Below are 26386 nucleotides of genomic sequence, written 5' to 3'. Positions count from 1 at the left end.
AAGAAAGCTCTATTTGTACTTACGCTCTGGCAAAGGGATGGGAGATTGCAGCTAAAGCTCTTAAACTAAGCCCTGACTCAGCCTACCTGAGTTAGGCTGCAATTGCACAGAAATAAGCCAAGGCCTGGTCAGAGGCCAAGCTAGAGGCCTTTGATCCATCCTGGTTAAAAGGAAGAAGTACCAGAAAGATCAGGGACAGCCCAAATGCCCATACTCCAAACTTCTCCCTCATACATCAGAAAAAGCATTTTACTGCAGAACTGAACAGAAAGTGCAGACAGCTATGTCCTTAATTCCTTTCTTTCTGACCTCAGAGAGCTAGTCACTTACAGGGATCGCTACATGCTGCACTGGGGGAACAATGATCTTCCCCTAAACTTCCTCTTCCATACCCACTACTCAGTATTCACCAGCAAAAAGCTACTCGATCTGAAGAAATAAAAGCTGTCATTTAGCCTGATCTGATATTGGGGAATCTCTATAGGTCAGGACCATACTTTCTCAGGTAGAGAAAAAAGAGGGGAAGGCAGCCTAATTTTTCCTTGCATCACCTAATGGTGTATTGCGGGTAATTCAAATTAAGAAAGACAATACAAAAAACGCTCATCTGCCCCAAGGCAAGTAAGGGGATAATCATCTATTTGACCTTTAATTGACACCAACTCAAATTGCTCTATCAAGTCTACAGCCATGCACTGAACCACTTGCAGAAAGGAAGCTATTTATCCCAATGATCTTCTGTAATTTCTCATTTTCTGTGCAATCTGAAAAGACTGCCAAAATACTATGTATTTACTTCCTAACACAGAGGTTTGTTCAACAGACCTTCCAAAAGCAAAATTAAAAAGCAAGCAAGCTATACTTTGTCACAGAGCAGACAAATTCCTCACTGCTGGAATGCAAGACCCCAAACTTCTTTGGCATATCTCCTGTACACTGACACAAAACAGTACAGGAAGAAATAGCTGTTTGACCTTTCCTTCTACGGACAATAAACACAACAAACATATGGGATGTATCTCTCTAGTGAGAAGAGTAGACAAACTGTTAATCTACTTAATGTTATCAGAGACTAGAAGTATTCTGTGACTTAAAAGGTCCCCTATAAACTCAGGCTTTCATAAAAATGGTTTTTTTATCACTATGGAAAGAAACATATTTAGAGATCTGTTGCCCTGAGACTTACAAAAAGTTTTGGGTTACAACCATCTTCAGGAAGTTAAAATTAAAACAAAAGCAACTCATGGGTTTTGAAGAGACTCAAAAGTCCAACTTTTCAGAATAAATTTCACTACTTTAAGATTTTTAGAAGAAAAGGGCAGAAAGACTTTAATTTTTTTAAAAATACATGTTTCTCTAAGTAGTCCAAGGCTCCACGGAAGGAATATTTAACAACACACTTTTTCTCATCTTTGCTCTGCCAAGATTTAATACCACACCTATAGCTCATCAGAGATCTTCAGCGTGTCAACCACCGTTTTTTTTCAGTAATGGATACTGACCTGGCATCAGCCAATATAGGAAATTCTTTCCTGATCTCAAACAGGTATCATGATGATCATCTATTCTGTGTAATATGCCACTTCTACATATCTGCTCCATAATTTGTCACCTAAAATCACTTTAAGACTCGTAGTGTTTCTGAATATGCTGCACAAATTTTAGTGGTCCCATTCACTCTATTAATTGGTATTTTTCTTTAAGGCTGTTCTCTCCATTGGCCTAAGAAACTAAAATATGACAATAAAGAATTAAAAATATAAAATTAAGAGATCAAATTCTGGTTTTGCGTGTACTCAAAAAGCTGCTCATTTTTAATGAAAAACAAATCATCATTAAAATTCCTTGAATTAACCACAGAACCATTTCTTTCATGGAGCTTCAGGAAAGGTGCTGTTTTTCAGCAGAGTAAGACTTTGGCCTAACTTATGTAAACAGCTGTATGAAAACAAAACAGGAAACAAATATATTCAAGTTTAAGCTTTTTTCCTGACAAGACGTGACTGCGCAGAAATTTTTTAATGCTTTGGTGCTACTGCCATAATTGAATATCACAGATATTCACTCAGAACTACAGCAACACAAGTGTAATTTTGACCATGTCAAAACCATCATACTTTCTGTTAATCTCTTGGTCACAGCATAACCAAAAAAGAAAAAAGATGGGGAGGAGGGCGGGAGGGAGAGGGGAGGCAAGGAGAAAAAGATGTGGGACCTTTATCATTGGGAAAAGGCTGGAATTTCAAATCTTTGAACTATTTATGCATGCTATGATTTCTTATGCACAGTCTCTATATCATGAAAAAGCCTACATCAAATATGACCATCTTCTGAAGATTCTGTGTGGGTTTTGAAAAATCATTTTGCACATTCCAGTGCTAGTAGGTACCCACACTGAGTTATGAATAACTCCTAACATGTCTCAAAGCCAGTAAGCCTCTGGCACTACTTCAGGACGTGCCTGGCAAGAAAGAATTTTCCTACAACTGTCATATTAGACTCAGGCAGCACTGCGGAAAAGGATGGTCTACCTACAAAGCAATCTTTTTTAAGGAGTGATCCAGAGCACTCTTCTTCACATATAGAGATGCAATGGGGTTTTTAATACCACTTTCCTCAGAAAACAAGGCTAATTCCTTGCTTATCTGTTTTTCCCAAAGCTTCCCATATAAGTGCATTTGCAAGTAGATCTAGTATCAAAGATGTTAATTTGAGTGAAAACAGGCTGTCAATAGGAGGAAAAGCTGAAAGCTGGGCTTGTGCACTTATTGGTGATGACAATCCTGGGGCAAAGACAGGAGATCTTCCAAGCTATGGGAAAATGTCAGATTTCACTATCAAACTTTAAATGCAGTTATCAAGAAACAATCTGCAATGCTTCATTTGCTCCTGGAATTATTTGCTTTTACGTTTCATTTTGCTGTTATTATTCATGTAGCGCAGCAACATTAGAGCTCAGAGATCAGAAATATTCTGCTCTGGTTGCACTTGTGAATGTCTGTACACTTTTAAAGATCCTTCACTCATTTTCTTTTACCATTTGGAAAGAGCATCTGCATCAGATTCACCAACAAGCAAGCTGGGCAGACAGGTCCCATACATCAACCTCATTTATTACACAGGCCTTATGGAAGGAGCTTGCATCTTCTAGTTCCTTTGTGCATACATATTTTCTGAAAATTTATTTTTATATATTTCAATGAAAATAAGAGTATGTCTCCTTCTAAGTTTTTTTTCTCAAAGGAGTAAAATCAGTATGAAATGCAAGGTCCAACCCCAGTTTTTCAGAGCACAGAAGAGAAAAAACCTAAAGCTTTAGTTCCCTCTTAAATTTAGTTTAGAGCTCTGAAACTACATCTATATTTGCAGTGTTCTCATATAACAGGTAAGCGATAAACTCACTTCGTTTTCTTGATGCTTTCAGCTGATGGTAGACAGATTTTACATAGCTCTTTTATCTGATTTTTTTACTTAAAAAAATAAACATATATATATATATATATATATATATCTCTCTCTCCAGGAATGAATGAGAACATTAGCCTCCATACATTCTGTACTTTATGCTATTTACTACTGGATAGCCCTGGAATATTTGCAGCTGGCTGTACTGTATTTTGTATAATGCAGCTCTTTATCACTTTTCTTATCAAAGAACTGTGGTTTAGCACAGAATGAGGCAGTGCTGTATTGAAGCTGTAATGTGGCTCAGGTTACGAGATTGCATTTTTGATGATTTAGTATTAAAGTGCTCACATAAAATAAAATCAATGTTTAAGAAATGCAAGTGAAAAAAAGCTCTAGAGACTGAATGAACTATAACATCATGGAGATTTTGCCTTGCTTTCTATATTAAAATGAGTAGCTTTGAACAAATAAAAGTGAATCTCACTATTATTTTCTTTCTGAGGCAAATCTTATATGAAACTTTTGCTAGCAGAAAGTCAGGGGTGCAAGGACATGGGATTTGTAACCAACACAGCTGTGCTGGCAAAAGGCCCTAGCATAGATGTAGTTATGCCGGCAAAATTGAGCTTTTGCCAGCATAGCTAATTTCTCTCTTGGGAGTTAGTTTTGCCAGTACAGCTGCATCCAGACTAGGGATCACTAATGTTACAGACTTTTATAGCTCTGCCATCACTGACTTCCAAGTGCAGGCATGCTCTTGGTTGCAACCTAACAGTAGTTTGCCAACACGCACGTGTGTTGGTCTCTCTGAGACTGGAACCATAACCACCTAACAAAACAACAACCAAACAAGTTACCTGGCTCCTCCAATGCTACTTTCAGTGTCCTGAAGTTAGAATTAGGGGTTTCCTTAATACAGCCGTTTGCATACCTCACATAGCATTTTTTACTGTCACAGCTAGTAATTGTCTATTGAAGCAAAGGTATATATGTAAGCACATCATACCTTTAATCTTCTAAAGAGAAGATATGCTACTACACATGCATCCTTTCTTTCTTTCTTCTCGACTGCTTCAAGCCATCTCACTCATCTATCCTCTTTTCCAGAAGGCTATTTTTTCTTTTCCTTCCTTCCTTCCTTCCTCCCTCCCTCTCTTCTCTCTTTCTCTCTCTCGCTTTCTGTCGTGACTGCTTGCTGTAGGGATATCACAGGACACTAACTTAAACTTACAAGGAATATCAAAGTATCCTATCACTTCCCTAGTAACATTAGGCATGCCACCTTTCCTAATCTCCATGATGCTTTTAGGCTCTGCCCTAGTTTTCACCTGATACCTATGCTAATAATTGCTATTAGCTGCAGTTCCCTCACCTCATTAATGGTCTTTGCCCAACTGCTTGTTTCTCATTCTACATGACTTCTGCAGCATGCCATTTCTGATAATGCTGCTGAAATTGTGTTTTAAAGTATTGATCTACTACCACCTACACCCCCTACCAGTGTTTCTGTCTTTCTCAAATATTATTGCCTCCTGCCTGTAGTTCTCTTTCAAACTTGGATCTCCCCTTTTTCAGTGGGAAGCAACTTCTGCTGCCACACCAGATTATTAGGCAGGACCACTCCCCACACACATTTAAAAAGCTCTTCTGCTTTAGTCACAGTGCAACTTTTGTAGTTAGATGCTATAGAATACAATTGCCTTCCTTGTGCCTCTTCATCAGTAAAATTCAGAAGGTGTTGCAGTGTTCCAGATCGGTGTTTGCAGAAAAGTGTTTTGTTTTTCAAATAATTCCTCTACCCTTAAGCTACAGAGAAAACAAAAAAAAAACAACATCAAAACCAAACCAAACCAAACCAAACCCCAAAACAACCAACCCCTTTCCAAAACACCAAAAAAGCAACCCAAAAACACAGTACTATTCCTGCTGGTAAGGGAGAAAGACCAACCATAAAGGGATTAATTTACATTAAAATTAGTCAAGAGAATGGGAATATTCTATTTTCTATCACTGCTAAGAGCAGACTCCAATGAAAATGGGAAATTGTTCTCAAACAAACAAATGCAACAAGTTGTTACCAGATTTCTTGAGAAAGAATAAAAATCTTGAGAGATTTTTTTTGAGAAATAGTTAAGTATGTCAACTTATTTATAAGAATTCATTCAGAAAAAAATTTCTTGCTCCTCCTGTCCCAGATACATAACAGCATGTAAAATACAAAAGCATTCCTTGAGATAAAATTAAACACCAGAAATCTCCATCACAAGACACAAAATGCAGCTCTGATGAAAAGCATCTTGTGCTCTTTTCGGCACTGAGTCATACAGACAAAGGGATAGTGCTTGCCCTGACCATGCATTTTTTGTCATCATGACTAGGAGAATCTCCCAGGAGATGAGCAGTTCACACATTAATTGGGTGCAAATTTATGGGAATGTAAGCCCTTCAATAAAGCTATACTTATCCTGAAAGGCAGCTAGATGTACCATCCTGCAGTGGGGGTTTCTGATAGATGGAAGCCTCTACCCATCTCCTGGGACCTTATACTGGGAGAGCTGCAGGATGTTAGAAAACACCCTTCCTTTGGGTCCAGGGTTTAGTAGCTCCCTACACAGATGATGATTATTTTGAAGATTTTCTTTTTGAGGAGACTAACTTCCCTCAGTTACTATCCAGAAAAGTGAGGTGTAATTTAGGGTCATGGATTCTGCCTACAAATTGGTTGCTGTAATAAAATTGCAAGTGTCCAAATCTTTAATGGGTCTTCCCAGTTTTTATATTGTTTGATTTTGGTTTATTACAATATTCAGATATTTGTATCTGCCTCTTCCAAATTGCTAACATATAATCTTGAACTTAGCTCTGCCTTCCTGTAGTCTTTTCTCAGAGAAGATCCACATTTATTTAATATATATATAAAAAAAAAAAAGCATCAAACAAGCACAAGAAGCAGCCTGTGATATTTCTAATGATTTGTTATTTAGTGTTGGTATTGAATAATTTTAATTCATTTCCAATGATATTCACTAATTCACTAACATACCAACATCTGGTTATAAATGAGGCTTGCAGTGGTTTTGGATTTTGGGGCAAGCACAGAAGACTACCACACATTACAGGTGAATATGAATTTTAAATTGGAAATCTGTTTTACTCCACTATTGGTCCTCCATGTGCAAAATGGAGTCAGAACAAAGCCCGTCCACATACTTGACTTTTTTTTATTATTTTTTGATTACTGACGAGCAGTGATGATGTAGCCCTGAGACTTTAAAGACCAAGCTAAGCAAACCATATGATCTACCAATGAAAACTCTTGCTACGTGTATTCTGTCATTCCTACCCTGGAGCTGTTACAGCCAAAGGTGATGCTGTGTTCCTATAACCCAGGAAAAAGGTGGTACTTGCTTGAGACACCATGAGAGTCAAAGAAGTTCAGCTTGGGAATCCTCCACTTGGAGGTCTCTAGGCTCCTGACCTGGGCTGAGTTCTTAACAGCTTGGCTTTCTTACACAATCTTTCCTCCACATTCAGTGATGATGCACAACTGCTACTAACTATTTAAAATGCCTCCAATTATGCATTGTTGAAACAATTTGAGACAGAGGAAATTATAGAGATGCTGCTGGTTTTATTTTTTTTTTTTCCAAAGAGAACTTGTTTTAATTTCTATTAAATGCAAAGAAATGAAGGTATTAAATTGTGACTTCTTAGAAATTTATTTTTAACATAAAGAAAAGATACCGTATGACCAGAAAGCATATTATACACTCTGGGGGGTGAATTTTTTTATGAAATGAAAAGCCCAATTCTTGCCTCAAGTGAAAAACAAAGCTCAAGTGTAATCAGTGTGATACAATAAGCACATAACTGCTTTTCATGGCTATATGAAAATGCACACTTGATTACATACAACTTACATGGGCCCGGTAATGACAGGACTGTAGTTCAAACTGACAAATTCCAACAGACTCTTTGTTAAAGCTAGGACTTTTTGCATGCATTTGGGAGACACTCTCACATGCACCCTCCCCCCAGTACCAAACATATACTTGTAAGTACCCTAACAGTACAGGCTGCAAATTCAACTTATCCTGAGCTTTGCATTTCTCAGCTATTGTCAATTTGCATCACAAGCATAAAGTTATTTAATATACAAAAGCTTTAATGCTCCTTCCACATCATATAACAACACATGTTTATCTGAGTGCTAAATAAAAGCTTTCAGAACTTTAGTGACTTTATGAATTGTATGTACCATAAAATAAACATTAGCGTATAATAATATTCTGTAATTTGGAAAACAGCAACAGAAACCAGTAGAAGACAAAAGAACAAATGCTTGAATAATCTGCTGCATGTCAGAAACATTAAATTAATTTATGCAATAATGTAAGCACAGTGATGTTAAGGTAATATAGAGGGCATAAATTATACATTATTATTGTCAGTTCTAGCACTTATCTTAGTGGTATGTCAAAATAAATCCTGATATGTTAATATTTATAGACATGAACAACAAGTGTTACAGCTCAGGGATTCATCTACAATATTTTTATATATAATTTGTATTTGCACATATGGGTATCATTGTCTTTTCTGTAATTTGAGAGGTAAGCATCCTGCAATTCATTTCTAATGCATTTTGCATTACCATGAAAGCACATTATGCTTCCTCCACTAACACTTTTCAAACAGATGGCCTGCAATGATTTAGAGATTGCACAAAACAACTCAGCAAATGGGTGACAATCTACCTGCAAAATCTGCAGTAACAATAGGTTACTGGTGAGCAAAGTGCATAGTTTGCTAGTGACTGTCTCCATTGAGTAAATACATCTGAAAGTTCTTTCAGTGACACATTTCTTAAAGATTAATACCACCAAAAAATACATCTTTTAATTCTTTATATTTTCACACAAGATGAGGTGATAATTCATCCTTCTCCCCATAAAAAGTGAGGATCTGTGTTTTACCCCCTTTTATCATCTCCATTTTCATCCAACAGATAGGTTTCTGGCTGAAGGTAACTGGATACAACTTGACTTAGTATTTGAAGCTGACAGAAGTTTCCAGAAAAACAATACAAGTTCACCCCCCAAGGATTAAGTGCACTCACATTTGTTGCTACCTCAGAAGCAAGAAGCGTACATTCTTCCTTCAGCAAGAGACTGTAATTCATCCCCTGAATAAGGGTGGTTTAGGGATTTTGGCCTTGGGCCATGTCTTCTGGTGTCTGAGAACCATGCTTTGCATAAAAAGGTAGCTATAGAGTTTTATATTGCTGAGTCTACAAGTAAAGCTACTGTTTCTAATTACCCAAGATCATTTTCCTATTTTCCAGAAAAGAAGTGTGAAAATGCTTATATTCCCTGATTCAGCAGTAAAAGATTTAGCCTGAGCGTTACATGTGTGTTCTGCTGATTGAAAGACTGATGTGTCAAAATGATTTGGCTAAGTCCAATGATCCTATCTTTTCCCAGTCGTCTCATACACAGCTGAAGTTTGTTGCCTCAAAGTTCATCTGTCAGGATTTCTATTGCAGAAGAATCTAAGTTCAGATTTTTGCATCTTTATTAATGCGGATGCCCATTTTTAAAAAAGCTCAACAGCTCTCCCAGCCTTCATGCTCCGTCTTACCTTCTGAAAGAATTCATTTGGAAAAATAACTGCATACTTGACTTTCATTTCTCTCCCAGAGTATTTCCAGGTCTAATTACAAGCCTGTGAAAGTCAACCTAAACATTCATTTGGATGCTACCATAGGCACTGAATTCAGAGGACAAATAGTAGGGAAAGTTAAAGCATAAGCCATGAAAAACATTGACTACAGCATTTTACAGCCTTACACAGCCAAGCTCCACTTGGCACTGCATGAGCATACAAGAAGTTACAAAGGAAAACACGGGGAAGTCTCAGCACACTCTAAAATCAGCCTGACACTTGAAAGAAGAGAAAGGGGCTGCACGGGCAAAAATTGAAAGCATATATTGTCCTTTAAATCCTTCATCAAAATATGTCAACATGGACGAAAAATCCTACTTGATTTCATCCTTCAACAGAAAAAGGAAACAAAACTCACTGACAACATTTGCACAGAATCCGTGTTTAGTAGAGTGAAAAAATGGAAAAAAGGACTACAATCTCTTTGCATATGAAAACCATACCTGAAAGAATCCCATACCAGTAAAAGCAGAAAACTACATACATTGAAAGTATATAGTATGTGGGTCTGATTTATCACTTGCCTCTTGTTTATAACATTTTATGCTCCACAGAAGTATAGGACTGTCTTCCATCACTGAAATGAAACTCCTGTTATTGCTGCAGTGAAATGAAATACTATAAAAGGCTGTTTGAAATTTCTGGGAACAGAGAGGAAATAGACTTGGTGTAAGTGCAGAAAAAGCTTCTAAGCATACAACTTTACAATAGCATTTAGCCCCTATGGGATAGGTCTTCAGCTACAAAAAATATTATCACTTCACTCTGTGGAGGAGCAGTAATCAATATCAACTAAGGATTTCTCCCACTGACTTCAAAGGACATACTTACAGTGCACACATTTAAAGCAATTGTATAAACCTTTCCAACACTGGGGACCTTAATGTAAGCAACACCAAATCCTGAAGCCCTTACTTAATATCTTACACTACTCTTATTCAAAAATCTCTTGTTGGAATCAATAAGGATAAGTAATGAAGAAAGTACTAAAAAGGTATTTTTAGACCAGAATACTGCATATGAGAGTCTTACATGTCAAAGCTGTTAAGAAATGCTCTTTGGCAAAATAAGGTATTCAGTTTCACGTAAGAGAAAAGAGAGACTGAAAATAGGAGGACAGCGGGAAGTAAGCATGTGTAGACATTATGGATTTAAACTCGTTCAGTATCAAAAGGGAAAAACAAGAAAGAAAACCCTTAATTTCCGAAACAGTGAATGTGTTTTGCAAATATTACTCATTTTTCAACTTTATAAAACAGAAATTATGTCAAATATTTTAAAGTATTCCATAAACTGTTTTGTTGGTTTTGTGTTGTTTGTTTTTTTCCCAGCTGGTTCTTATACAGTTAAACTCCAGATTTTATACGTGTTTTAGTAGAATTTTAGGAAAACATGATAATGCTAAAGGTGTTTAATGTGGGCCCATCTTTATTAAGCACTCATAAATCCTGATAAGGGGAATCATAGAATCATAGAATAGTTAGAGTTGGAAAGGACATTAAGATCATCTAGTTCCAAACCCCCTGCCATGGGCAGGGACACATCACACTAAACCATATCACACAAGGCCTCGTCCAACCTGGTCTTGAACACTGCCAGGGATGGAACAGTCACAACCTCCCTGGGCAGAATAGGAGTTTAAAGTATAAAAGTATATTGTATATTCCCTCCAATTTCTTCCTCACTTATTTTCATCCAGACTTCTGTTGTATATATTTGTATATACAGTCCAAAGTTACTGGAAAATTCCAATAATGGGCATACAGAAAAACATAATAATTAGCACTTACCAGCTAGAAGGGAGGAAAAGGTGCAACTTTATACTGTGTCAACAGAGCTAAAGCTGCCTCTCTCTTAGATTTAAAGGACCTTTTACAAAATGGTCACTACAGTAAAGGTGTGTTTAAGAGGTATTGGATCCTGGCTGCCTAGTGGGGTTTAAATGGCAGCCTGATGCTTGTTCCTTTGGTTATTTAAGCTTACTATCACTGCACTGCTATGTATTATTTTGAGTAACTTCTTTTTCTCCCCTCTGGAATGTCGCTATTTTTATTTCTCAATGCTGTTTAGCAGTGGCATCCTTGTTGCCTTTTGGTACCTGTCCATCACCCTCCTTCCCTACTTTGTCTTCCTTATCCTCCTAAACTCCTTTTCTGTCACCTTCTCATACATGACCCTTAAACCTGTCTACCATGTGCTTCCTCAGCTATCCCGCAATGTTCAACAGCGCTCTAACCCGAAGGATAACAGGTTAATAAGACACATCCTCAGCATTTAGCCAGCGAAACAGCAGGGCCCCAGGCAATGCTCCTGCATGGAGAAAATCCTTAACTGGCATTGAGCCATTAAATCAACATATATGGCATGGGCTTTTCTTGCCTATGGAATATAGGATATGTTTGGCCTGACTGGACAGTCCTGGTGCAGTACCAGTTCCTGGAACAACCCTGCTGGCAGTCAGCCAACCATGAGTTAGCATGGTCCTGATGTTAACCTAAATTATACTGGCCACCAGGAAATGACTATGGAATTTGGAATGGGTAAGCATGCATAAACCTGCTGCTGCTTTAACATTTTCAGTTTCTAAAAGCATTTCCTTCTGCCTCCCTACATGCAGCCACTACCAATGTGGTTTTTAGCCAGATACACTGCTCTGCTTCCTAGAAAAAACTTGTTCCTCTTTCTCTCCATGGCACAAACTACCATGACTTTCTGTTATCAAGCACAATTTCCACTAAATCACCCATCGGACCTCTTCAAGATCTCCTGACTCTGTTGACCACCCACCGACTTGTCTAAACAGAAGAGATTTAACACTGCAATATCCCTAGCTGGGCAGAGAAGCACATGTGTGGCTAGAGAGAAGGAATGGAAGTCAGAACCTGGGAAGTTCTAATATCCAACCACAAAACAAGCCCTCCCAGAAAAAGATCCTAGAAATCCTACTGTATTGCTAGATCTATATTTAGTGAGTGACATATAAAGTAATATATCCTTTTGTAATGGAGAGCAACAAGACATTTCTCAAACTTCAGGATCTGTTTACACTTTTCTACAACACTCACCACTCTCACCTGGGACTATGTTGAGCCAAATCAGCTTGCTGTATTTCTTCAGAGTTACTTTTCTTCCTATTTTTTTGATCTCTCAGGCATAAATATGGAACATCCCTAATGCCACTGGTACCAAAAATAAAAATAAAACAGAAACACAGTTTCACACTGAGTTGATTTTATTCGAGCTAGAGAACCAGCACGTCTAGTCGTGTGGTATGCACCTGTAGCTTTCTCCCTGTCTTTCACAGGTATTAGGCTTTGATAGTAAACACACACCCCATACTTTACTCAGAGTGGTATTGAGGGGGAAGACATAGCCTGGGGGTATTGCGAGCAGCCAGGCAGGGTTGTGTATGTCAGCACCAGCTGTTCTCTGCAAAGAATGCGTGTTATCATGCTAAACAGGATGCATCTTTTCTGCATTAGGCTGGTAAAGCATTGCAACTTTGTCAACCTTTTTAGCATTCAACAAATTCTTTTAAACATATGACTTTTAGTAAGTTAATCCATTCATTGTCTGGAACTGTGCAAAGTGACATAAAAGCACAATGAAGCCTAATTAAACTTGTTCTGTGAAAGCTAATTTGTCAAACCCAGAAGCATAGTTCATAGATAAATGCTAATATTTGAAAGTCAAATTAAAGTTGAAAAGGTTTGTAATAACAGTTAATTAACTCTTGTTTTGTTTTCCTCTCACAAACTTGAACCAGCTGAAATATTGCTCAGTTCATCTTTAACATTTTGGACCACAAAGATAAAATTCAAAGCTTTGAGATAAGCCTTTGATGTTGGTATTCTCTACAGATTATATATTATTTTAAGATCTCTTTGTTTAAAAATTCATTTTTATTATCCCTGCATGAAATGCATGGCAATTCCCCAAATAACTAACCATCAAGGCAATTAACATCTTCGATCGACACCATATTCCTGATAATTAATACAGACTTTGTACCTCCCCTGTGATAGCTGCAAGGGTTTGATTTTTCAGAGCAACTGTTCATTTACAGAATCAGTTTCATCCTAATGAAAATGGATTGTGAAACTTTAATGAACAAGACTTTGCTGTCATAATAATAAAGACTGAAACAACACAAGACCTACATAACAAGCATCTCGCTATACTTGTGTTGCTACACTGTATCAAACCAATTAAGCCACACAATGAATATTAACACCAGTGTTTTTCTAAACTATATGAAATCAGATAAACTCACAAAAGTGAGCATAGTTTTGCTTTGACAATTTCTAGCATTGTAGCTTAATAAACTAGCACGTGTAGAGCAAGATGGCTTGATCTGCCCTTCTGCCTTTAGTTTATAAAAAGTAAACAAAACTCTCTCAAGCCAATTTGCATACAGTGTTAGTATGTTTGCTATGAAAGGCAGGGATGATCTTTCCTGTGTGCTTTCACCATGTTAGGAAGTACATATAGAAGCAAACAAGTAGGAAAGAGACTTGCCAAAGAATGCCGTCTCTGGCATGCACGCATGTGCTTGTTACCAGTACCTTGCAGGATAAATAATTCTCTATTAACAGCTAGAATCTCCTGAGGAAGAGCTCGAGGTTTCAACATTAGGCTTGGGTCAAAAATTGGGCCAAGAATTCCCTGTCAGCAAAAGGTTAAAGGGTTTTCAGGTAGGCAAGTAAAAGACAGAGACGGGGAGAGAAAGAGCAAGAGAGAGGGAGTGAGACAGCAGCTAGCTGCAACACAGGACTTGGGCACGCAGGGACAGTTCATTTCCCCTGGGCTGCAGAGCAGAGCCCCATTTCCCTTAGCCCCCAGACCCAGGGCTTCAGCTGCCTGCACTTAGCTGCACCACCATGGCCCTGCTAGGGGAGCGAGACAGAGAGGCCCCTGGAGGCATGCGTGGCCTTGAGAGCTGCCCTTGGACCAGGTCCCCCCTCTCTGAGGCACCTTTCCTGCTCCATCTCCCACCTGCCTCAACCCTACAGACCCATCCTGGTGTGTGGTCCCTGGTTAGCACCATGGGCCCTGGCCTGCTCTCCCTGCTAAGGCCCACGGGACTGCCTTGGCTGATGGGCAGCCCTGAGGGCTCCTAGCTCTCCCCCTGAGAGCAGGGGCAGCTAGGTGGAAGTGCTGCCTCTTCGTCAGCCCTGCCACGGAAGACCTGGAACACACAACCTGACGCATCCCCTCTGGAAAGGGTCCGTCAGCCTGTGGTTCAGCTTAAAAACCAACCAGCCAACCAACCAAGCAACCAAAAACCAACCTGGTGAAAAAATGAAATGTCTAGGGGGAGGTGGAGTTAAATTTTTCATCTGCTAAACCAAGATGTCAGTGTTTTGATACAGCCCACCTCACCTCTGTGCAGGCCTCACTGGGAAGCTCAGAAAGGAATTTTGCCCTACTGCGAATGCCTTGGCAAAAGGTCTTTCAAAGTTGTAATCTAAGCTATAATATGCTCTTAGTTTTTGTTTGGCTAAATCCTTTCAAGCATGGAAATGGCTGATTGTTCCCATTTAAAAAAATGGTATACAGGAGGGAAGGGATAGAATCACTAGTAAATAAATGAATGGGGTGATTTTAAAAAAGAATAATTTGCTCAATCAAGAATAATTTGAACAGCATCTAAGTAGTCATGGAAAATCATAAACTATTACCCTATATAGTGCTCTGTTGACTATTAAATACCTCCTTTTTCACACCACTGGCCTGAATGAATAACTTGGCAGCACAAAATTAGCCAGGTGGCAAAATGTGCTTGTGTCAGCTATTGGCCAAACAAAACAGCAAATAGCAAAGCTCATTTTGCAATGTCACATTAACTCCTTCAACACTGGGGGTACGTTTTTTTATATCTGCTGTTTAGAAGTACCTGGGAGCAGGCCAAAAGTGAACCGTTCACTCTCTGCAGCACAGGTGGCCCTGCTCTTGCTTCGCTAGTTGCAGTTGCAGGTTAGGTGACGTTTGTGGTTGTTTCCATATGCGCCATCTGAGATTATATGGAAGGGGCTGCTCTGTAACATCTGTGTCAGCTTAACGTCCCAGCTTGGAAAAACTGTATTCTCATATGCTCTTTATCAAGGGGATTTTATGCAAAACTTCCATTACCTTCATTAGAGCCATCTCTTCAGATTATCACAATACTGACTGATTTTTCTGGTTTCATGTTGTTACTATCTTACGTTTATCCTCAGCTTCTAAGAGACCTTCAGGAAATGAATGTAATGAGCATGAAGCCAAGTGTTAGAGGGCTAAACTTAACTGTATTACATTCCCAGTAGCTTCAATGGAATTACCACAGGGATTAATATGGAGTTTTACTTACATAACATTACTAAAACATTTTATACAACAAAAGGACACACCACATTATTGTCAGTTGGATCCTTTTGATAGGTTTCACAGAATTTATCAAGAGCAGTCAATGACCTTTTTCATTGTAGAGGCTAATATAGGGGAAAAAATATGTTCTTTATAATTAGCAGCCTTTCCCAGCTATAGAAACTCATCTTCCCATGGCACAGCTAACAGTAGATCCTTAAAGTTAAGACCAGGCCTGGTTTTTTGTTAACAAAGAATTTATTTAACTTTAGCATGTAATATTTCCCTGAAGTACCATGGAATTTCATTAAGAAAATAAAGGCAGTATTTCATAATTGTTGCCAGTTTAATTTTTTTTTTACATGAGACGTGCTTTACTGATAAAACTGACCATGTCATTCACTGTAAAAGGGTAGGATATTGGCAGCTGTATTTCATACAAAGGACATTTATAGGTTTTGTGGTCCAAAGCATATATATCTCACTTTACTTCCAAAAATGATAAACACATTGCACCTAGCCAAGGATGATGTCCTCTTCTTATCCAGGCAGTCTTTTTTTCTACTGAGCTGTTTCACATGCTTTAGGCAAAAGACATGGGTGAATATTTTCCATTAAAAACAGCAGTGGTGGGAGGAGGGAATTGCCAGTACTGTAAGTTAATGAGATGGGGGGCTTTAAATACACTTAATAAACTGTCACTTAGGCTGACGATAATAAGTCATGGAAATTTATAAACTATTACCCACTATAGTACTTCATCGACTATTAAACATCTATTTTTCACACCACAAGCCTGAGTGAATAGCTTGGCAGGAAAAAAATTGGCCAGGTGGCAAAATGTGCTCAGTACAACCGGCGTCAGATATTGGCCAAACAAAATAGTCCAATAGAAGCTGATTCTGAAACACATTTTTAACCCTTAATAGTCTATGGTGAAGTTTTCTAGGAGCAAACACACTTATACTCTTGAAAAGAGTAATAGGCATTAATTCTATACATGCATGTTTTCCTAAGTACCATGATTTTTTCTGTCCTGAGTACCTGTCCTCCCTAAAGAACGTATCTGAGATCCCCAGTTCAACTGATGATCACAGCCCAGGGACAGAGGAACTGTCTTGTCACCTGAAGTGTGAAAGTATACTTGACATAAAGTTTTCATTGCAGGTTTTTAACCCTGGGGCTTGGACCTTGCTCTAATTTGGGACCCTCTGTCACCCTTATTTAAAAATACACTCCAAGGAGGACTGGGAAAATTTCCAGCCTAGTTAAACATATGGTGATCACTAAGCACTCTTCCATGAATGAAAAAACTTTTTCTGGTGTAGAGAGAAGGGTTTACCTGTGGATTCAAAACTGTGGCATGCATTGAGTAACACAGGGCACGGAATTCCTGAAGAGAAATCTCTGAGCCTGATTGTTTGGCTCATATTATAGTTCTGCTGATCTCAGTGGAGAGACCAAAAAAAACCCCACCTTTCTAGTAGTTTAGCAAACCTCAGCCACCCACAGGCTGTGTAAGCATCCTAGGGTGTCTCATGCCTGGCTGAAGAGCCCCTATATAACACAGGGTAGAAGGGCTAAAACTAATAGCATATAGCACATTGGAAACTATCCAAAATCTAGGTGAAAAATGAGAGGTTTGCACTGTATCTGACCTTTCATTATCCTTTGTGACTTCAATTAGGCACAGCAGCAGAAAGATAGCAACCTCGGTTTCCATTATGACCTCATATCTATCAGAACAAAAGATGTATTATTTGGATGCAGCTTCTCACGCAGCCTCATGTGTTTCTTCCATTAAATACTGTATTTCTGTCTTCAGCATACTCATCCCTTCTAAGACATATTTTGGAAGCATTTTACCAGGTTACACAGTGAGACAGAATTATCTTTATCTCCTGCCAATACCATCCATCACTACAAACCCAACTGCGCAGCACACAGCAGGTTGCACCTCCTGCCACAAGCTGACATGTCAGCATTCCTGTGTCCCACTAAAGGGCTAAAAATCATTGTGTTAGAAGAATGACTCAGCCTCCAATGTCCAGCCTCTCTCTAACAGATGATCTATTCACTTTTTGGGTTCCCACTGAATATCACCATCTAGAAATGTCCCCCTACAGTCCACTGCTGGAGAGGTGGTACAGATATACCACTGAAAACACATCTGGTGAATCTGTGTCAAGCATCAATTATATTCTTGGGACAAAGGGCTTACAGTTGTCTTTGTGTCTGTTTGCATCAGTCTAGCTGACAAAAAGAAGGGGGCAAACGGGGCAGCTGAATTGAGCCCAACATACACAGCCAAATGAAACTGCTGAAGGAATGTATGTAAGTAAAAAAAAAAAAAAAAAAAAATCCAATTACTGGAGCTGGAATTAGGCCAGAACACCTTCACTAACACCTCTAGTCATGAAAAAAAGAAAAAAGTGATCCTTAATGACCACAAATGATCACAGACTCTGTTTTCCATCTCTTACAAAAGCGAGTGCATGCAGCAGTGTTACATTCCCCAGAGCTAGATGGATAAAGGGGGAAATATGTCATTGATTTTTTTTCCTCCCAAGAAATTCATGATACTGTGTGCACTAATTTCAAGGGCACCACAGATTTTCAGAAAGAGAATCAGTCCTGTTTAACCTGGAAGGCAACAATATTAAAAACTTAAGGTGTCTCACTCACTGTTTTTTTTGGTGTGGGGTTTTTCGGGTTTGTTTTTTTGTTTGTTTGGGGTTTTTTTCGTTTTCTTTTTTTTTCAGAGTCAATCAGGATCTGCTTCTTTACAACTAGTACACGTAAAAAGCCTCTTAACCATTGGACTCTAATACTATTACTCTCAGCAGAATGGAAACAACCAGCTTCTCTGAAGGTACTTCGTAATGTCATTCCAATGGGACAATTACTGGTCTGTCCCAAAGCCCACTGAGGTAGATAGAAGTGCTTCTACGGGTTTCACTATGTTTTACAACCAGGTATGCACAGAGATAGAAAAAACTTTGCATTTTTCATGTTCACTAATGAAGAGCTATCAGTTTATACAAATGCTGACTGTTTTTGAAGGCCATGCCTCCATATGCCTTTTCTGATACCTATCGTTCCATCTCAAAAATGTTCTGTTTTACACTCAAACCATGTAACCTGCTCATCCAGTGGTTATCATTTACCAAAACTTTGCTCTTTCTTACAGGTTACTGTTTCTCTGCTATGTTGTCCTGCAGTTAACCTCCCCCTCAGCTGTGTAAAAGAGATGCTTTGTCAAGCTAAGCTCAGGTTAATTTGAATTGAACTACACGAAAGCAATAGCTAATTCTGTACAAGACACAATGGAGTATCTAGATGTATACTTAGTGCTACACTGTATACACATATAAGCACTAAAAGTATTCCAACTTCTCTTCAGTATCCATGCATATGTTTTACTTACCACATGGCGCCACTCAACATAGTACCTGCTAATCATTTGAGCCACCAAACTGTGTAAACAGAATGACATGATTAATGGCAGCAGGTGGCACAGTTGAAGAAGCTCTGAAGAAAATGGATATTTAGCAATCCCTGTTCATGAATAGGTGGGTTTTACCAAGAGATTATCAAGCTCTTTGTTAAGCTGATAAATATTTTCTGAGAGAACAAGAAAAAGACACCTTTTTCAGGTAAGGAACAAAATCTACATGGAGTTCTTCAATTAGATGGCTACATTACACTTTAAAAATCAACTTCAAGATATATCGCATTATTTCAATTAGCAGGATCATTGAGATCTGTTCCTTGAAGTCAGATTTTCTACTCATAGGTTAGGGAAAAAGGCAGATTTTCCTTTATTTACAAGAAGAAAAAAAATATTTTTTTGGTGGGGAAGAAGAAACATAAAATATACTCTTCATATGCTGCACTTCGATTCATCTATTTTCAACTTTGAAGTTTAGTTATTTAGCAGTATAAACCTGAGGTTTAAAATACATATAGAGGTGTCTCATATCAGGCTGTGGCTTGGATTCAATGGAAGTCTATATCTACCTTCTCCTATTTACATGCAAACAGAAATATATCCACCCCCTCTCCACATTCCTATTTATTCAGTTCCTTGCCCCCTGAAGGATGGATACACACGAGTAAGAAGGACTAAGTTGCCTTTACTCACCCATCCTCTCCTCAACTGGAAAAGGAAGAGGAATGAAGAATTATCTTTTCCCCTCACACACTTGCTGGTCATCAGTTCTCATTGGCATTCAATGTCTTGCAGGACAATTCTTAGCATGGTGTATTCTTTTTCGCAATAATTTGCTCATATTGCCTGCTAAAATCTCACCTTTACTTCACATGAAAATTACTGAATTGAAACTAAGAGAACAGCTTGCATGGATCTACATATATTCCTCAGATTATTTGTTCAAAGAGACTGATATATTTTTGCTGTCAAACTTACAGTTGGCTTAGCACAACTTGGAGCCTATAGTGTTGTTTCAACATGTGCTACTGGTAAAGTTTGCTCTATCCGAAATGCTATTTTTCACTGCCAAAGCACACACCAATTCTGTGCTCAGCTATGGAAACTTAATGAATGAAAGAGGGCCGTTTGTGAATTCTGAAGAATTTATTTTATTTCATATTCTTTTTTACATTGGCTACTACTCTAAAACACTTCTGCCACTTTAATAGGCGATAAAAAATGACCAAAACCATTGTTGTCCTTAGACCCTGTGGTAGTTAAATAAAATAAAGCAGCATTCCAGGCTACATGTTGAGAGAGAGCACATAGCCTCACTTAACTTACAAAGCAGACATGCACTTTTGCTTGCCTGCTTTGGAAGCACATGTGCTTTCAAAGAAAAGAGTATTGTAATGCCATCATCGTAAGGTTTGTTATTGGGGTTTTTGAACCTGTTCTCATTTCTAAACTCTACATTGTTGGGAAAAAATCCTACGTTTAACACCCTAGGCTGACAGGAGAAGTAAGATGCATGAGGGCTTGTTGCTTAATTGCTGATGGAGTGGCATCTTGCTGCTGCTTTACTGGGGCCCCTGCTACGGATCTGAGCAAAATACTGCTGAATTATTTAAGTGAAGCCCCACTCAATCTCTTTAGGCAAGAACGTGTGCCCTGATATGGACATTTGCTTCATATTTATATACTTTTATTTTATCTTTTGTCAAAGAAAATAATTATTAGCACTGACCAGATATTCTTAGCTCTGGTAACATGACCTCTTCCTTACTTTTTATTTGCTGTCATCTTACAACCCTTTAAATTCTGAATTTCAGCAGAACTTTCAGCAAATATTCAGAGGATGTATGCTCCTCTAAGATGCTTGTGGTGTTGCTTTTTTTTTTTTTTTTTTCTTATTATTATATGCCATTCATGGCATCTACACAAACTTGCTGTTTCAGCTGTGGAACAAATCCATAAGACACCATTGTAGATGCAAACCATGTACCCAAATGAGTTGATTTTGGCACTGAGATTGCTGATGAAATTTATGCTTCATTAACAGATGCCTAATGTATATAATACGCATATTTTAGAATTGGCCTCAGCATGGCCAAGGAGGCTGGCTGAACTCATGAAAATACAATTACCTAATGAGAGATTAGAGATTTTTGCTTATTGTATTTACTATTTCTAGGAAATTACTTTGTGTCTCTAAGGCTGTGTCAGCCTTCTCGCTTAAAGTATGTTTTAATGTTTTTAGAGCTTGTAAGCTAAACTAGTGGAAAGAGAGGGAAAGGCAGCACAATTTCCTTTTAGATCAGAGCCAATGTTTCTCCAAAACCTTAGCAGGCTGGGTTTGCTATAAGATCAATGCAGCTGAACACTCCACCTGCAGAATGAGCTCACTGTCTGTGCATTACATTAGCCCTCTGCCAGTCCAAGTAGTAAGACTCCTGGGGTTGGTCTTGAACCTGCTACTCCCCACACTGGAGTGCTATGCTTAGCTGCCAAGACGCCAGGCCAGGTATTAAATGCATTCTTTTTTCTGTTACTTTCCAGCACTCTGAGGACCACGTTAGAAAGTCCAGAAGATTTAATTGGAAAGCAAGGAGAATGCAGAATTCTTAAAGACATTTTACACGCAGGATTATGTTTAAAAAAAAAAACCAACCAAACCAAACAACAAAACAACAAAAAACTGAACACACACACACCCCCCCAAGGAGAAACAAATAGAACAAAAAAAAAAGAAGCCTATGGTGTGTGGATTTAAATATTCAGCTCACCTTTTCCTTACAGAGGCATCAAAGTTATCAATTCTATTTCACGCAAACAAAGAAAAGAATCAGGACTGAGAAAGCTTGTCTTCATCACTGTATTAAATCTTACGTGCCCTGCTCACTTCAACATTGTGAGTCTTCCATTTTGGAGAAGGGGACTCTATGAACACTGTAGCTCAAATCCCCAGGTGTAGGGACCCCTAGGGTGTGAACCCACAGAGGACCTCTAATTCAGTCTCACTCAGGACTTTGGATGGGTCATGTGCCCCCCATGAATACCTTTGAAACCGCAGCGAAGGGCAGGAGTGCTGCTTTTAATTAATTGGAGTACAAGTAGAGAACAGGAAAGTGAGGTTCCCATAAAAGTGTCTTGGCAGGAGGGTTTACCTCAGGTTTTATAGCCCTTGCAAGGAAAAAATTAAGTCTATTTGTGGTTTTCTAGTTGTGACTACTGGAGGTAAAAACTTAGGCACCTCAGGTTTATCATTATATAGACTGTATGCATGGGAAATAGCATACAGTAGAATTTGATTACTATGTTAGGTCAAGCTTCTCACTTACTGGTTTTCCTAAGATCAAGATAGCAACTAGAAGATTCTGAGGTGCATTGAGTACTTCAGAAGCACATTGACACAGGGATATACTTTTTCAGTATAGCTAATTGTTAAAAAAAATTTTTACCTGCATTAATTTTACATTTTCAGTAATTTACTGCTTTCTGAATCAGAGCTAAATTTTAGTCTTTCATGGTTTCACAAGACTGCTACTTTTAACTGTTTACTTGTTTCACTACAACGAACTTCCTAACTATGCTTCTTGTTGTGTGCCAGACTCTGACAAAGCAGAGAAGGAAAGCCTTCCATTTGTATTCGTATATCTCAAGGGAAATATTTCTATGCTATTTTGAGCTACCCTAAACATAACACTACCTTCCAGTTAGTCACGTAAGTCAGAGGGAACAAAGAGGAAGCATAGATTTGTATAGCTCCACTGTTCACAACGGAACTGCATTGATTTCTCTCTTCTGATATTTTTAAAAGTTAACCGTGTTGTTTGTTATGGAAGGAGAGACTTCCAGTAAAATATTACTTAGCATGTAAATAACAAGCATTTGAGAAATCCAGAAACCCTCATCAATATACATGTCTACTGCTGTTTACAGCATTTCCAGGTTTTCTGGGCCTTGATTTGGAAGCGTTCTCCTTCTTGAACAAGAAATGATTAATGAACAATAATTAATCTGATGGTTTTGACAGCTGCAATTTGTGTTGAACTTTGATATACGGCCCAGTCACAGCTTTCTTTTGGTGGCTTCACAATAAGGTAATTGATCTGGTTCCAGACTGAAAGGCAACCGTGTCTCATTGCAGACATCCAATGTCAGTACTCAGTGCAGAGAGGAGCAGAAACTTAAAGAGGCTGTTAACATTTTTTAATAATTTACTTGAAAAGAAAATGCATATTGATAAAGTTTTACTATTAACCGTAACATATTTATCAATATTCATTTGTACAAGAATAACGAATCTGCTTTCTCTGGGATTTGGCTAGGAACAATGCCAAAGCTAGGAGTGTTTACACATTAGTGCAAGTAGAGGGTAGTAGTAGAGTTACTGTACACATTTAGAGGAACTATATCATATAACATAATAACTCTCGAGAGGACTGATGCCTTCACTCTCTGTGTAAGTAGGGAAATACCAAGCAAGAGCAGTAAGGGGGTTTCATCCTCATACATGTCATTGGTGAGGTCTTTAGATTTAAAACAAAAAAACAAAGTGAAGATACTGACATGGTCAGAAAGTTATAAAAATATGAGATCAAAAGCAGCAGCCAAATGAAGAGACATTATGGATAAAGAACTGGCTGGATGGTTGTACTCAAAGAGTTGGGGTCAACAGCTCGATGTCCAAGTGGAGATCAGTCATGAGTGGTGTTCCTCAGGGGTTGGTACTGTTACCAGCACTGTTTAACATCTTTGCTGATGACATAGACAGTGGGATTGAGTGCACCCTCAGCAAGCTTGTCAACAATACCAGGCTGTGTGGTGTGGTCAATGTGCTGGAGAGCAGGGATGTCATTTAGAGGGATCTTGAGGCTTGAGAAGTGGGGCAGTGCAAACCTCATGATGCTCAACAATGCAAAGTGCAAGGTCTGGCAACTGGGTCAGGGCAATCCCAAGCAGAAATACAGGCTGGATAGAGAATGGATTGAGAACAGCCCTGAACAGAAAGACTTAGTGTTGTTGGTGGATGAGAAGCTCAACATCAGCTGTCAGAGTGCACCTGCAGCTCAGTCAACCGTATGCTGGGCTGCATCAAAAGAAGCATGGCCAGCAGGTCGAGGGAGGTGATTCTGCCCTACTCTGCTCTCATGAAATCCCACCTGGAGCACTGTGTTTAGCTTGGGCCCATAGAAGAAGAAGGATGTGGACCTGTTGGAGCAGGCCCAGAAGAGGGCCACAAAGATGACAAAGGGCTGAAGCACCTCTCCAAAGGAGACAGGCTGAGTGAGTTAGGGTTGTTCAGCCTGGAGAAGAGAAGGCTCCAGGTACACTTAAGAGCAGCCTTCCAGTACCTAAAGGCAGCCTACAAGAAATCTAGAGAGGGACTTTTTACCAGGTCATGTAGTGATAGGACAAAGGGGAATGTTTTTAACTGACAGAGAGTAAATTTAGATTAGATACTAAGAAGAAACTCACTGTGAGAGTGGTGAGGCACTGACTCAGGTTGCCCAGAGAACCCATGGCTGCCCCATCCCTGAAAGTGTTCAAGGTCAGATTGGATGGGGGTTTGAGCAACCTGGTCTAGTGGAAGGTGTCCCTTCCCATGGCAGAGGGTTGGAACTGGATGATCTCTGAGTTCCCTTTGAACCCAGACCACTCTATATAAGAAGCTTTATCTGCGTATTTCAAACATCTCAGTTACATCCCAGTCATACTTGGGTAGGGGAAAGACGGTTCTACATCAGTGCAAGGTTCTCTGATGTAGCATGACAAGATCCCATAGTTAAGATTAACTTCAGCGTCCAACTGAAACTCACATTAGAAATACACTGGGTTTCCTTTTCTTTTTCAAGTATAGATCATAATTAATCACAGAATTAATTTAAGACAGCAATGAATTTGCTGTTAACCCTGCAGTAGTTCAACCAAACTAGGAGGATCTCTCTTTAAAAACCATATACTTACTCAGGAACTATAGGATAAATGCAAGGTCACTTATTGCCTTCAAGTGGCAGCCCAGACCAGATCATCCCAAAATCCATGACAAAAACCTAAGAAAAAATCAGTTTAAATAAGTGGAGCTATGTAGAAAATGCTCCTTTAAAAATGAGGAGAATAATAATGAAAAACCCCAGCCAGAGTCACTGGTTTTGTGCATTTGTGAAAAGAAACTCCAAAAAATATACACAGGACTCTATGCTAGGCAAAGGACCTCTTATCCTATTCCAAGTATTTTAGTGTTTGGATGCTGACAAATAAATTACATTAATTGCATTCATTCTAGCAACCACTTAAACACCCTTAGGGCTTATGCGTACAATAACTGTGCCATTAGTCAAATCTGGATACCTCACTGCTGGTAATCAATATTCTGTCTTCTTCTAGTATAACTATCTTAATTTTTTCTGCAAGCCTCCTTCAGCACCATTCAGCTTTTGAACATGAAATTAAGGACAATTTTGGCTAATGACATTATATAGTGTTCTCTCAGAGTTACAGTCTACTGGGCTACTTGCAATTACTTGTGGAGAAAAGCTGACGTGGTTTGCTGCCTATGCTACTATTGTTTCCCATGCTGCAACCACCTGCTGCAATACCATCCTCATATTACTGTTCTAATTATTGCTTTTCTTCTTTCTTTGTCTAGGGGGAAATAAAATTCATTTTCTTTACTATCACTCCCTCAGGAGACTGACAGTATGGGATATGGAACATGAGATAAAGACTGAAAATTGAGAAAGTTGCCTGCTCCTTGTATCCACTTTGAAATAAGAGAAAACGGAGGGTGGAGTGAGTCGCTTCTTGAAATCTGTTTTCTTTCCTTGCCCTCCAGCTGCTTATAAGAACTACCATCAAGCCCACGGAGTCCTAGGATTAGGAAGCTGATTGCTTGCCAAAGCTGCCTGTGAATGCTAGCCCAAGAGTTGATCCAACTGTAGAGGCACTTGCAGTCAGCAGTCCCAGAGTACCATCCTTAGGAGACTCCAGCTTCCTCAGCACTGTAGGTGGTTCTGTGTGTGAGGAGCAGGGGGCTATGAGCCTTCTTTAAAAAATAGCTTGAAAACACTTGGAATTACACCAGTCCTCCATCAGTCCATGATCACAACAGTGAGATTGTTTAGTTTTCATATTGATAGCAAAACTCATTTATGCACCAGGGAGAAATTCCTTGATTAGTTAAATTATGTAATTGAGAGAAAAAAAAATGAAAAGACAGAGTAGGAGGGTTTAAAACTGATTATTCAGGTCATAGATCTCTATTTTTATCATTTCATCATTTCATTAGCATTGTTTCTGTTTGATCAACACAATGAAGAAAGGGATGAGTACATTCAGCATGGTATTTTGCAACTTTGGAAATGTGGTTTAACCACAGCTGTAAGTGAAGCTCAGTAATAAATCAGACCTGAAAAGACACATTTTAAGAAAAGATCTCACCATTAGTTCAAACTATTCATTCTGCAGACAACA

This window comes from Pezoporus flaviventris, unplaced genomic scaffold, assembly GCF_033815535.1.
Source record: "Pezoporus flaviventris isolate CSIRO_AGI_PZ_B2104156 unplaced genomic scaffold, CSIRO_AGI_Pfla_v1 ptg000036l, whole genome shotgun sequence".
NCBI lineage: Eukaryota > Metazoa > Chordata > Aves > Psittaciformes > Psittacidae > Pezoporus > Pezoporus flaviventris.
Note: the sequence above shows the minus strand (reverse complement) of the source record.